Source organism: Emys orbicularis, chromosome 4 (genome assembly GCF_028017835.1).
Source record: "Emys orbicularis isolate rEmyOrb1 chromosome 4, rEmyOrb1.hap1, whole genome shotgun sequence".
Classification (NCBI taxonomy): Eukaryota; Metazoa; Chordata; order Testudines; family Emydidae; genus Emys; species Emys orbicularis.
The window spans coordinates 44066147-44079853 of record NC_088686.1 but is presented as its reverse complement, the minus strand read 5'-3'; positions in this window follow the sequence as shown (position 1 = coordinate 44079853).

Here is a 13707-nt window from a genome sequence, read left to right as displayed (position 1 = left end):
GGTCCGGGCGGCTCTGCCCGCCGCAGGGCCGGGCACTCGCAGGAGAGGGGCGGCCCCGCTCGGGCAGGAGAGACCTGGAGTGTCCCTGGCTCCGCGTCCGCTCTGTGTCGAACCCCTCCCTCACCGGCCTCCCCCAAGTCCCGCAGCCCCGACAGGCTCCATGTTGGCTCCCGCACGTCCCGGAACCGCTTCCGGCCGCCGCCGTGACCTGCGCGCTCCTGCTGCCCGGCGGGCACCCGCACGAGGGGGAGCCTGCCGGGGAGGGGGGCCCTGGGCAGGGCTCCGAAGGGGGCTGTGTAGGGGATCACTCGGGGGGACTGGGGAGTGCTCAGGGCTCTGTGAGGGAGGGGCTGTGGGGGGAGCGCTCAGACGGGGCTCTGTGGGGGATCACTCGGGGGGACTGGGGAGTGCTCAGGGCTCTGTGAGGGAGGGGCTGTGGGGGGAGCGCTCAGAGGGGGCTCTGTGGGGCTGGGCGAGCATCGAGGGGGGCTCTGTGGGGGCAGCATTCGGGGGCTGGGGAGCGCTCAGAGGGGGCTTTGTGGGGCTGGGGGAGCACTCCGGGGGGCTCTGCGATTGGGAAGCGAAGACAGCTGGGCCTGGGAGGGGATCTCTATGGCCCGTGGGTAGTTTGGGGGTGGAGGGTTGCTGGAGTCCCGCTCCATTAGCCTCTCTAGCTAGGGCTGTTCCTTTCTCCATCATTGCTTGTTCCTAGGCCCCGGGGGTTCTCGTTGGCTCTGTTCGCCGGTCTCATTGAGGAGCCGCCTTCTTGCGATGGAGCCTGGCCAGGCACCAGTGGTGCTGTGGGGAGGCCTGGCCAGGCAGGTGCTTCTCCACAAATCTTCTGCCACGTGGTTAAATAAGCCTCCACCAGGCCTGAATGTCAGTAGTGGCCTTAATGCCAGAAATAACCAGCTTCAAGCTCTTGCTGGAGAGAGGGCCAGTGATCGGATAGGCTGCAGGGAAGCCTAGATGAAGAGGCAGCCTTTAAAGGTAACTTGGATCAAAGGTATTCAGGGCTTTGCAAATAGCGACCAGCAGAGGGAGCCAGTGCAGAAGCACAGCCCAGTTCAATATGCTTCTGCCAGACCACCCCAATCAGAAATACATGGCTGCATGCATTCTGGACTAGCTAGAGCTTCTGAGTGACTTTCCTGGTTAGTGAAAATTAAAACTGGGCATAGAATGGAAGAAGGGAGGACCGAGGCATGGTCTGTATCTGAGAGGAGGGGGCATAATATTATTTCTGATTAGGTGATTTGTGATGGGCTTAATGTCATTTAAACAGATCAAACATGATTTAATAATAAACAATGTGTTACACTATTTTGTGCCACTTGATCCAATATCCATGTCAAATCTTTCTCTACCCAAGACAAAGTAAACTTACGGTGAGCAGCCCCATAAATAATATTTAGACCTAGGGCTGCAATAGCCCCTCTGTCATAAGAAGTACTAATGACTTCAACCCTAGAGTTTATCTGCCCATAAAAATGTAAACAATCTATCATACTGATACTTTGTTCTGAGATAATTATAGTTAAATATAAGAAAATGTGGATTAATGCCAGGAATATGTTCATTTTTAGGATATTTGACCTTAACCACACAAAAGACTTTGGGAGTTCAAATATAAATCTCCCCAAAATAAATGAGGCAACTAAAGTCTGGTTAGTATAGTCTCTGTCACTCAGTTTGAAAATAGAGAGGCTTTTTTTTGCGCATTAGAATGTGACATGATTATGGTGCTGGCTAATGCAGCTAGGGCTAAAGAGCTACTCAGCATTTCCATTATAAACACTTTTTTAAAGAGCAATAATTTGCCCATCAAAATTAATTTGCTGTGTGACATAACTTTTCACACATAAAGTTCTTCTCTTCTGTCTGTCCTGTCTTCCAAAGCTAGGGTCTTCTAGAAAGAAAAAATGGTAGTGCTACATTCTCAACTTCATAAATAAATGATTTTGACAGGAGTGCGTAAAAGCTCAGATATACAGTACTCTGTTGAATAGGTCACTATCCTGCACTCCTTGTCCCTGCATCATGAAGAAGGGATCTGGCAAAATGAAGACATTATAAGTGAGAGTAATGGGTCTGGAGTGAGGAGCAGCATACTGGAAGACAAGTGGAAAATCAGTGTACCCCTTTTCAAACAAAAAAAGAGTAATCCTGTCCAATATTGTCCTGTAAATTTAACTTCTGTCCATAAAATGATGAACAAATAGAGAATAAAATCACAAAACATCTACTACCCTTACATTGAGCATTGCCCTACTCCACAAGTAGTCCTACTCAAATCAGAGGGACCACTTGCATAGTAAGAAAGATATTAATCAATGCAAGTAAGAATGGCAGAATCTGGTCTCTGGACACTGGAGAGTAGAATCATAGAATATCAGGGTTGGAAGGGACCTCAGGACGTCATCTAGTCCAACCCCCTGCTCAAAGCAGGACCAATACCCAACTAAATCATCCCAGCCAGGGCTTTGTCAAGCCGGGCCTTAAAAACCTCCAAGGAAGGAGACTCCACCACCTCCCTAGGTAACGCATTCCAGTGCTTCACCACCCTCCTAGTGAAATAGTGTTTCCTAATATCCAACCCAGACCTCCCCCACTGCAACTTGAGACCATTGCTCCTTGTTCTGTCATCTGCCAGCACTGAGAACAGCCGAGCTCCATCCTCTTTGGAACCCCCCCTCAGGTAGTTGAAAGCAGCTATCAAATCCCCCCTCATTCTTCTCTTCTGGAGACTAAACAATCCCAGTTCCCTCAGCCTCTCCTCATAAGTCATGTGCTCCAGACCCCTAATCATTTTTGTTGCCCTCCGCTGGACTCTTTCCAATTTTTCCACATCCTTCTTGTAGTGTGGGGCCCAAAACTGGACACAGTACTCCAGATGAGGCCTCACCAATGTCAAATAAAGGGGAACGATCATGTTCCTCGATCTGCTGGCAATGCCCCTACTTATACAGCCCAAAATGCCGTTAGCCTTCTTGGCAACAAGAGCACACTGTTGACTCATATCCAGCTTCTCGTCCACTGTGACCCCTAGGTCCTTTTCTGCAGAACTGCTACCTAGCCATTCGGTCCCTAGTCTGTAGCAGTGCATGGGATTCTTCCGTCCTAAGTGCAGGACTCTGCACTTGTCCTTGTTGAACCTCATCAGGTTTCTTTTGGCCCAATCCTCTAATTTGTCTAGGTCCCTCTGTATCCGATCCCTACCCTCTAGTGTATCTACCACGCCTCCCAGTTTAGTGTCATCTGCAAACTTGCTGAGAGTGCAGTCCACACCATCCTCCAGATCATTAATAAAGATATTAAACAAAACCGGCCCCAGGACCGATCCTTGGGGCACTCTGCTTGAAACCGGCTGCCAACTAGACATGGAGCCATTGATCACTACCCGTTGAGCCCGACGATCTAGCCAGCTTTCTATCCACCTTACAGTCCATTCATCCAGCCCATACTTCTTTAACTTGGTGGCAAGAATACTGTGGGAGACCGTATCAAAAGCTTTGCTAAAGTCAAGGAATAACACATCCACTGCTTGGAACTATGATTAATAAGAAGCATTGGCAGTGAATACAGAATAAGTCTTGTCAGACAGACCTGTTTGCTTTAAAAAAAAGCGAATAACAGAAATTATTTACATTAGAATATGTTTGGATTTTGGTGAAGAATAGTATTCTATGCTACGTCCCACAAAATCTTAATTGAAAGATTAATTCAAATTGATTTGGATAGGAAGACTCATATGGATGGATCCATTGATAGGAACAGTCTTATTTAATTTCTTCATTGATGATCTTCAAAAGGGACAAGACACCATGTTAATGAAGTTTGTAAATGTTACTAAATTGAGGGAACTGCAGACGGTACCAATGACAGAGAAATGAAAAGTATCTAGAAATATAGAAACAGAATGAAATTCAACTTGGGAAAATGTAGCTGATATAATACACCTGGTGGAAAATTATCCTAAAACAAGACACTGAATGTGAAGAAGAAATCTGGGAAGCAGGAATGGGTGAAAGAGACCAAGATGGTGAGGGTTTACAGAAAAGCAGACAGGAGTTGCAATGTGATATGGCTGCAAAGGTTTTGTGCTGCACCTATTGAGGCACCACATCCCAAAGCAGGGAGAGATTAGTTCCTCTCTATAAAGCTGTAATGCAACATGAAACCCCCCGATGCTGTTTATACAAAATCACACAGGGTAGTTTGTACATGATTCAACAGCTCAAGGGCAAAGAGACCTCAAGATGATGAACTATAGAAAGAAAATAAGAGAGAGAGAAAACTAGCGAGGAGATGAGATTACATTTTGTGAGAACTATTCAGTAGCAGCTCTTTCTGTGTCACAATTCCCAGGAGGAAGTTATTCAACATCTAAATCACTAGTATCAGAAAATGACATAATACAAATCAAATGAGGCCTCAAGGAAACTACAGCTCTCGCAGGCATCAGCTCTGTATGTGACCCTAGCAGCCATGAGCATTGGGAATGCTACCCAGCTACCATCAGTCCCATGACAGAGACTGTTTGGGCAACATTGAAAATACAGGGGTAAGCCAATGAACAGTTTAAGATGAAAGATGACAGACCATGCTGACCACTTGCAACACAAATGAATACAACCATTTTATTGTTGCAACAAAATCTCAGGATCAGCTGTTTCAAAGGTCATGGAACGGGCCAACACAAAGCATAAGACAAAACACCACTCATTTGTCATTTGAGAGCCACACAGCTCATCTGTTATAAACCGAATGAAAAACATTCTTCACAATGTAATAATTCACTCGGATGCAAACTCTCATAATCCTGTAAAACACTTACGTGTTTCAAATGACAAAATGTAACAGACATCTATCCACCCCAGCTGGCAAAAGGAGATGCACCAAAAGATAAGCAAATAGCTGTGCAAGCCTTAGGCCTAGTCTACACTTAAAAATTAGACCAAACAAGCTATGTCACTGGGTTCTGTGAAAAATTTTGCACCCTGTCTGTTGTAGTTAAGTCAACCTATTTTCCCCTGTAGATATGGCTAGGTCAATGGGAGAATTCTTCTGTCAACCTAGCTACTGCCTCTCAGAGAGGTGGATTAATTACTTTGACAGAAAAACCCCTTCTGTCAATGTAGGAAGTGTCTACACTACAGCAGCACAGCTGCAGCACCATAGCTGTGCTGCTTTAGCAGTTGTATTGTAGACATACCCTCTGTGTGGCTCGAGGGCTTGTCTCTCTCACCAACAGAAGTTGGTCCAATAAAAGATATTACTTCACCCACCTTGTCTCTTTAGTATTCTCAAGAGTCAGATAACCCCAGCTACTATGCAATCCTCAGAGGCTATGTCTTCACTACTAAAAGGTGTGGTTTTGTATTGAGAATAGCTGTTGTGATGTAAAATCCTAGCAAAGGCAAGTTGCGTTATACCTTGATATAGCTAGTGCAGGTTAACCCCATGCCCCTCTCCCTGCCTGGGCTTGATCTCCACTAGCTACATCAAGGCAAAAACTACAGTGCTTTATCTTCACTAGGATTTTACATTGAGATGGCTATGTGAATGGATGAGCATCATGATACCTAACTTTTAGGTGCCTAGAAAATCACAGGCACACTACTGTGATCCACAAAGCCACCACAGTAGGCAGGGAGCTGCTTAAGCTAACCAATGGGAGACACTGACAAGGAGAGTATGCTAAGCCCTGACCCTCTCTCAGAGAGGGGTGCTTAAGTACAGGTTGCAGGGAAGTGCTCTCTGTGTTCCATGAACCAGGGGAAGATTAGGTGTTTGGCTCCCTAAATTGTATTCTGTGGCCTGATATAGTAGGTGTACTGGGAGGCCATTTACTGGATTGGGCCCTTCAGGCAAGTTCACATACAAGTGGGGAGGGAGACCCCCTCTCTTATAACATTTAGTCAAGTGAAGAAGGTATTCATTCTGAATGTGGGAGGCCCCTCATTCAACTACCCCCCGCCTCCAGAGCAGGAGAAAGGATTTGAACAGGGATCTGCTCCCTGTCAGGTGAATGCCATAACCTCTAGGCTATGGAGTCATTCTAACTCTTTGGCCCAGTTAATGTGTCACACTGGCTGGAGTGTCTCATGACCATGAGTGCCAATCTCAGGACAGACTATCAAAAGGCAGGGCAGAAACCCCAGACTGGTTGGTTGTTCTATAATTGTTTCACCAATCCAATAAAAAATGTGAACTCCAAAAGCACTATAGCAGTTTTATCATGGAGTCACAGACAGTCTCCTTGGACATTCCAGTTTATCTTGCCACCGGGGTAAGTGATAGATGGTCACTTTACATCAAAAATCACATATATAGTTTTATAGTTACAGAGCAACCATTTATAACATGGGATACAGACATTATAAGTGGGATTAGTACATGAAGCATCCTACAAGTGTTCCATAAAATCTAAACACATTGTTTTAACTCTAATATCTGTTTTGATAACGCTAACACACAGGTAAGTAACACTGGTTTCCAGCTATGTATTTGTAAGGGTTCAGTGAGGCCGAAGGACCGTGGCCTGAGCTGGTACTTGGTCTGCCAGCATCACATAATTATAATTATTCTATTATTTAAATAAAGTTGAACTTAAATAAGAGGAATTGAGGGAGACCCACAGCAGAATATGCCATAGCAAAGAGCTCTGGACACACCAGCTGGCCGGGTCCTAGAGTGCATTTAGAGCTCAAAGATGCTTCACATCAGGGCTGAGGTCCAGGCTCCATTAACACTTCTGAAAGTTTGGGGGGGGACACTTGTGCTGAGAGTTTCATGGTGTACTTTTTCAACAGAAAACTCCATTCCCTTATACTGTGGCTCCCATCCTCCACCCCAGCACTGGGATTTGTGGAGAGGCTGAGGGACAAATCTCCCAAAATGCATGAGCCTGACTTAGGTGTGTAAATACCTCATTGTGCGTGTGCATGTCAGAGTTTGCATGCATATGTGCTCATGTGCTTGTGCAAACTGCAATATATGCACACATCAGGGTTAGTGTATGAACTCTGGAGGGCTCCTGGCCCCAGTGACGTTGCCTGTGTATTTCAGTAGGGCCAGGATTTCACTTTGGGGCTTTAGTCTCTTCATAGTTACGGTTCTAGTCTAGGCCTCATTTTCACATACTGACCTAGAACTCTGGAAACATTCTTGGCCTTAACATTTTTGCCACCACTCACGGACTATAGTAGATATTATTTCCCTTTTTACTTTTAATGTATTTTATCATTATTTGTTTTAAATTACAGGACTTTAAAAATTAGCCTTTTAAAAAATCTGGGTAAATTACTAATGTTTTATGTCTAACATAAACTGGCTTCTGTGCCTTGTCAGTAGCAAAAGCTGACAAAAATGGCATTTTCACACATTAAACATTCTGTACATTTCTATCTATAAAAACAAAAATAGGCAACTTTTAATAAGAAAATATTAACAAGTTTATTAGCATCCTTAATCAGTACAATATAAAAAAAAAGAAGAGAACAAGTGAAACTAAAGAATCACCAACAGGCCTTTAATGATCCTTGATATCTATATCTATCTCTCTGTCTATCTACATACACACTCCAAACTGTAAACTTAAGTAAGTTATGCAACCCGTGTTCCTATTATTGGCAATTTTATCATTCCCTTCACCTTGTGGTTTGTTCCACACCCTCCCACTACATCTTGTTCCAATTTAGACGGGAAGTGATTCAGAGCAAGGACAGATGTGTTTGTGCAATTACAAGCAAAATGGCACTCCAATCCTGACTGGCACGTCTGGGCATTACTGTCATATAAACAAACCAGTTTCTCCTCACAAAGGCCAACATGTAAAATTTTCAACATGGTGAAGTGGAGATGTGAGAGGGGTTTGATGGGAAACACTCTATTAACATGTTCATAAGGCTCCTCCTGAGTTTTAAGTTTTCTCTGTGAGTCGTTCACGTTTGTGACATCTTGTGGTATAGGGTCATTGCTATGTTGTGACAACTTGTGATTTAGGGTCACTTACTGGTTAGAGGCTTATGTCAAATATTTAGGTCATACTTAGTTTAGCTAAGTGGTTGTTTTACAGGCCTTGGCCCTCTGTTACAACATTAATTCTTATATTTCACCTCTATATACTAAATATACCTGGTATCTTTTATCCTTAGCTACACAGGGAAAGCTGCTAATCAAATGGACTCTGGCAAACATTGGACATAAAATTGCATGCACTGAGCGAGCCCCCTGCTCCTCATTGCCACTCTTCTCCTGTGACCTATAACTCTGGCGCTCCTAGTCTGTACATTCCAAGCCTATGCAGAGCATTTTTGCTCTGTATCTGTCCATGGTTAGCTTAGCAGCGCTGCTGGCAGCAGAGCTGATGTAAAGAGCAAAGTCCTTGGACTTCAGACGTCAGTTTAGATAGTGAAGGTGGGAAACCAGGCAGGCCGCATGATGATCAGAATGGCTTAATGTGTAAGTTATGTAATGACATCTTTAATCACGTACATTATACAGACAAGCCTCTACCCTTATGCAATAAAAAATACTTGTGTATGAAGACTCACACAGATAATATTTTGTACAAAAGACAATCAACTGCAAGGTGGTTGGTCTTCCTCCCCGTAAGCTGCCACAAATATCCTCAGCCAAAATAAAATTTGAAATGTTGAGTCCTCACCATCTACCAGGATTTGAGACTGGTGCAGGTTAAAGCTCCATGCCTTTCACTTCGTGTACAGAAACTACTGCATGTACTGGATTCACTAGGAGCAGCACATTACATTGTACCTGAAGAAAGGAATGTCCACTTAAAATGAGGGAAAAGCTAAGACCCTCCAACACAAAGGTTTAGGTCCAGTATTTCATAGGCTCATAGAGGTTAAGTCCACAAAGTACTATTACATCATCTAGTCTGACCTCCTGTATAACACAGGCCATTACATTTCACCCAGTTACCACTGTATTGAGCACAATAACTTATGTTTGGCTAAAGTATATCTAGCAGTCACAGGAATCCAAGTAGAAATTGTAAATTTAGCAGGAATATATAGGCGCTTTTAACATCTACAACCCATCTATGTGGAATTAGCAAACAGTGCAGAAATCCAAGAGGCCTTTTCAGCAGGAGGTTTTATTCACATTTATTCTTTTTATTTATTATTTGTATAGTGGTAGCACCCAACGACCCCAACTGGTATCACTCTACCATTCTACAAGCACACAGGAGGACATCAACCATGCTCTGAAGAGTTTACAATTGCATCAAAATTTATACACTGAATTCTTTTCAGTACATAAAGACTTAGACACATACCCCTTTACACACTGAAAATAATTCATCTGAAGTCTCTTTCTGACCCAAAGTTTTATCCACATATAACTTTATAACTGAAATCAGCTTAAGCTCCTAAAGTATCTTCTGCTTCTTTCTTCCTCTCTCTCCCTCTCCCCATCCTCCAAAAGGAAATTTTCAGCTAAAATCTTTAGCTCAAAGTTAAGGTTGCAAGATAACCTAAGTATTGCTTAAGCTATATGCCACATATGTTAGTTAATAAAACAAAGTATGGAGATAATCTGTCACTGTAGTGCAGATATAGGATGTCATCTTTAGGTATTTCTAATTTGCCTCTCACTATAATGTCCAGTTATAATATGAAAATTCATATTAAACCATCCAAATATCATACATACATTGATCCTTTTTTCTCATTACTCGTTCTTTCTGTGCTAGGTGACTAATACCAGTTTAATATTTTTGGTATGGCAGGGAACTCAAGTATCCCATGCTTCTACAGTGCGTTTTGCTTTTTGCCCCCCTTCTCCCCTTTCCATCTCCCCTCTAAGGGGGAGTGTAACGATGCTGTTCTGGCGGGACCCAACTGAAAGTGCCAATTCAGGACAAATTGCTTAAACAGGGCAGTTACAGCCCAAGGCTGGGGTTTTTCCACCTCTAAGGCAAACCAAACCAGCCAGACTAAGAGGACTTTGGTCTCACCCCACTGGCTAACCACAAGTCACACAAGCAATTCCCTTAGACACTCCAGTTTCCCAGTATCACCACCAGTGCCACTCGTTATGGGGACAAATGGTTATGAAAACCAATACCCCAATAAAAGAAAAAAGGTTCTCCTGATCCCAAAGGATCAAGCCCCAGACCCAGGTCAATAGACAAATCAGATCTTACCCACAAATCACGCTGTTGCCAATCCTTTAGAACTAAATTCTAAAGGTTTATTCATAAAAGGAAAAAGATAGAGATGAGAGCTAGAATTGGTTAAATGGAATCAATTACATACAGTAATGGCAAAGTTCTTGGTTCAGGCTTGTAGCAGTGATGAAATAAACTGCAGGTTCAAAATCAAGTTACTGGAGTACATCCACAGCTGGGATTGGTCATCAGTCTTTTGTGTAGAGCTTCCATTCATAGCAAAGTCCCTCCAGAGGTATGAAGCAGGATTGAAGACAAGATGGAGGAGAGGCATCAGCCTTTTATAGTCTTTTCCAGGTGTAAGAACATCCCATTGTCCTTACTGTGGAAAATTACAGCAAAATGGAGTCTGGAGTTACATGGGCCAGTCCCTGCATACTTTGCTGAGTTGCAAGGCATATTTGCCTTCTCTCAATGGGTCAGTTGTATAGCTGATGGTCCTTAATGGGCCATCAAGCAGGCTAGGCAGAGCTAACACCAACTTGTCTGGGAAGTTTCCCAGAAGCATAGCATAAGTTTGAAATACTGACAGTATAGAGCCAATATTCATAACTTCAACTACAAAATTGATACACACATATAGACAGCATAATTATAACCAGCAAACCATAACCTTGTCTTAGACACCTCATTTGACCCCCCTTTATACAAGATTTGGTGCCACTACAGGACTTTGGTTGCAACCATGTTCCATACGGTCCCAGTTCAAATCAATAACGTGACAGGGAGAGAGAGGCCTCTAAGGAAACAAGCCCAGAAGGATGCCCATGGTTGTTTTTGGGTAGGCAGAAGGGGGAGAGCAACTGGGTATGATGATACATTTTTACAGAGGGAGGCGGAGGGGAAAAGGCAGAGAGCAAAGCAGGACCTGAACTGCTGTGCTCTTCACAGGCTAATAGGCGCCATGCTCTCCTTTTTACTCCCTGCTCCCCTCCTGTGAAAGATGCATCAGTCCCAAGTTTGCATGCCCTCCTTCCCCAACAGCAACTATTAGCTCCAGGGCAGTTAAGTTCCCACTCTCAGAGGCTTCTCTCTGCTCATTAAGGGTAGAGGGAGAGAGGAGCAGAGCCTGAGGGCCTTGTGGGCCTCAGGAAGGCAAGTGCTGGTGGAGGCAGTAACAAAGGAAGCTAAAGGTAGGGCCAGCCTAAACCAAGTGAATTGGGAAGGGGAGTCCACCAACATTAAGTGAATTTGGGGAACCTTGGCAGGGACGATCCCTCTTTTTGCAAACCCTTATCTTTCCATGAGACGCCCAGGTAGGGACCTACTACCCTTGTCTCTAACAGATTGGTTTATTTGATTCACACAGCAAGAAAATGTCTTTAACATGTTTTAGTTAAAAAACATTATCTACCATCAGTTATGGCACAGCACACAACAAAACACAGGTGTTCCACATTGTGGTTATTTGTTACACATTTTGATGTCTTCTGGGAGAGGTGTGATATGGTGTAGGATGTTAATTTCATAACAACAAATAGAGCAGCTGCAGTAGGTATTCTGTACGGAGCATAGAATTTGCCCTGACATAGGAAGAGAGATGGAATATATGAGGCTATATCTGAGTTAAAGCAGTTCTAGGTAAAATGTTTATGTACTGTCTAAATAATGTAGTAATTGTTAGTCATGTTCAATTAGAATGGGTGGGTGGAAGATGCCTGGCAGTGTGTCTGATCCAGTTTGCTTCAATAATTACATCTACTGGTGATGTGTTTGTCACAAGTAGAGATGGGCCAAGACCCAATTATCTGAATAGCTCAGCTTCAGCCCATTGCTCAGACATGGAACAGAAATAACAAACCACATCAACTCCCTAAGAACTTTGAGGAGATCCAGACCCAAATCCAAACTATCCAGATGAGAGAACAGCTCTATCTAGTGATTATATACTTAAATGTATGCAGAGAGACTACACACCTCATCTGACAGGGCTGAGAATTTCCCTTCCTGAAATGTTGAATGGCAGTGCTGTCTACCGAGAGTTATTATTCCAATAGCAGCCACAGGCGTGAGCCCCATTGTGCCAGGCACTGTATAAATATAACAAATATGGTTGCAAGAATACAGGATGAGAGGTCCTAGACTAGGTCACCTGGAGCCAACTCTTCTGGAGATGTCTGTAGTATGCACACCAGAAAGTAAGCTGCCATAGAAGTATGGATTTTTTTGGCTGCAACAACTCTTAACTGGAGAGAATGGAAGCTCTCCTGAAAACACTAGTCTGAAATCCTTTCCTCTACTCCTGCAATGCCAGGGATGTTCTAAAGAATGATGCAGCAGCATAGGTCATGAGGGGAGTTAGCAATTACCCATCTCACCATATGGGGCACCTGGAGAAATGATGCAGGAAGGGGTGCTCGCTTCCAGTACTACAGTTCCAGCGTCTCCCAGCAAGAGGTACAGGAGCACAACAGGGGACACTGCCTGCATACAATAAGGAAATTGCCTAGTAGTCACTCCATTCAGTGCATATTTGTCACTCACATGGGGCAAACCCATGTTTGAGATTTAAAGTTCCCTCTGTAGAACAGACCTAAAGTCACCCCATTTCTCTTAATGAATAGGAATTAACTTGGACTGTATGTCACGGGGAAGCGACAATGAGATACGGAGCCTTTCATCTCCAGAGCACCAGCCCATGTCAGTTACCAGCTGAGAGTTATTTGGTGAAATCATTTGATGGTCTCAGTCCAGTTGCTTCACAAAAGATGGCCCCTACATGATCAGATGGCATAGTTAGTAGAGAAGGCAAGGATTTAATGAACCAGAGACACTCTCCCTGTTAGAGGTGGTCCTTCTAGGTCAGTGTGAGTGCTGTTTGTCCTGCTGATGCCTGTGCTGTACCTGTTCTGCAAACTGAAGGCCTGCAATCTCCAGGCCTATCAACATGACTCCTTTCAGCAGTCCAGAATTCACTTACATTCTTTAGACAAATTTAATTTACAAGCAGTTACTGAGGTTAGAGTGGAGGAAATTACAAATCTCCTTTAAGTGCTGAGATTTCCCTGGTTAGCATGCCTGCAGTCAGGAGTGCAAGGAGAAGAAGTTAGTGGGAATATGGCCTGAAAAGGACAAGAGTCACACAATTCAGGAGGGTTATTTTTCCAAAGGAAACTTTATTTGAGAAAAATGACAAAATCCCCAGACCAGTAATTACAGGCAATTCTATACAAGTTCCCCATGTCTGTTCCCCAGTCCCCATACCACAAGAGCTAAGAGCAGAGACAGAAGCTGAGCAACTTCAATGTGACTACAGAGCAACAGTCACCCGGGTGTAATGCTAGCCTCACAACCTCATTTATGTAAGAGATCTCAGTGTGCCAACTTAGCAAAGGGGAGAGCAAAAGCAGAGACAGGAGAAGCGCCTCCAAACATTCTTTTCATTCTCACCTTTTTTAAGCCTTAGCAGATCTGCTACAGGCTTCAGACTGTGGGAAGCTAAATTACCTGTAACTATCTCTTCTAGCTCAGTCCCATCCTGAGACATCGCTGCTGTGGTGTTGTAA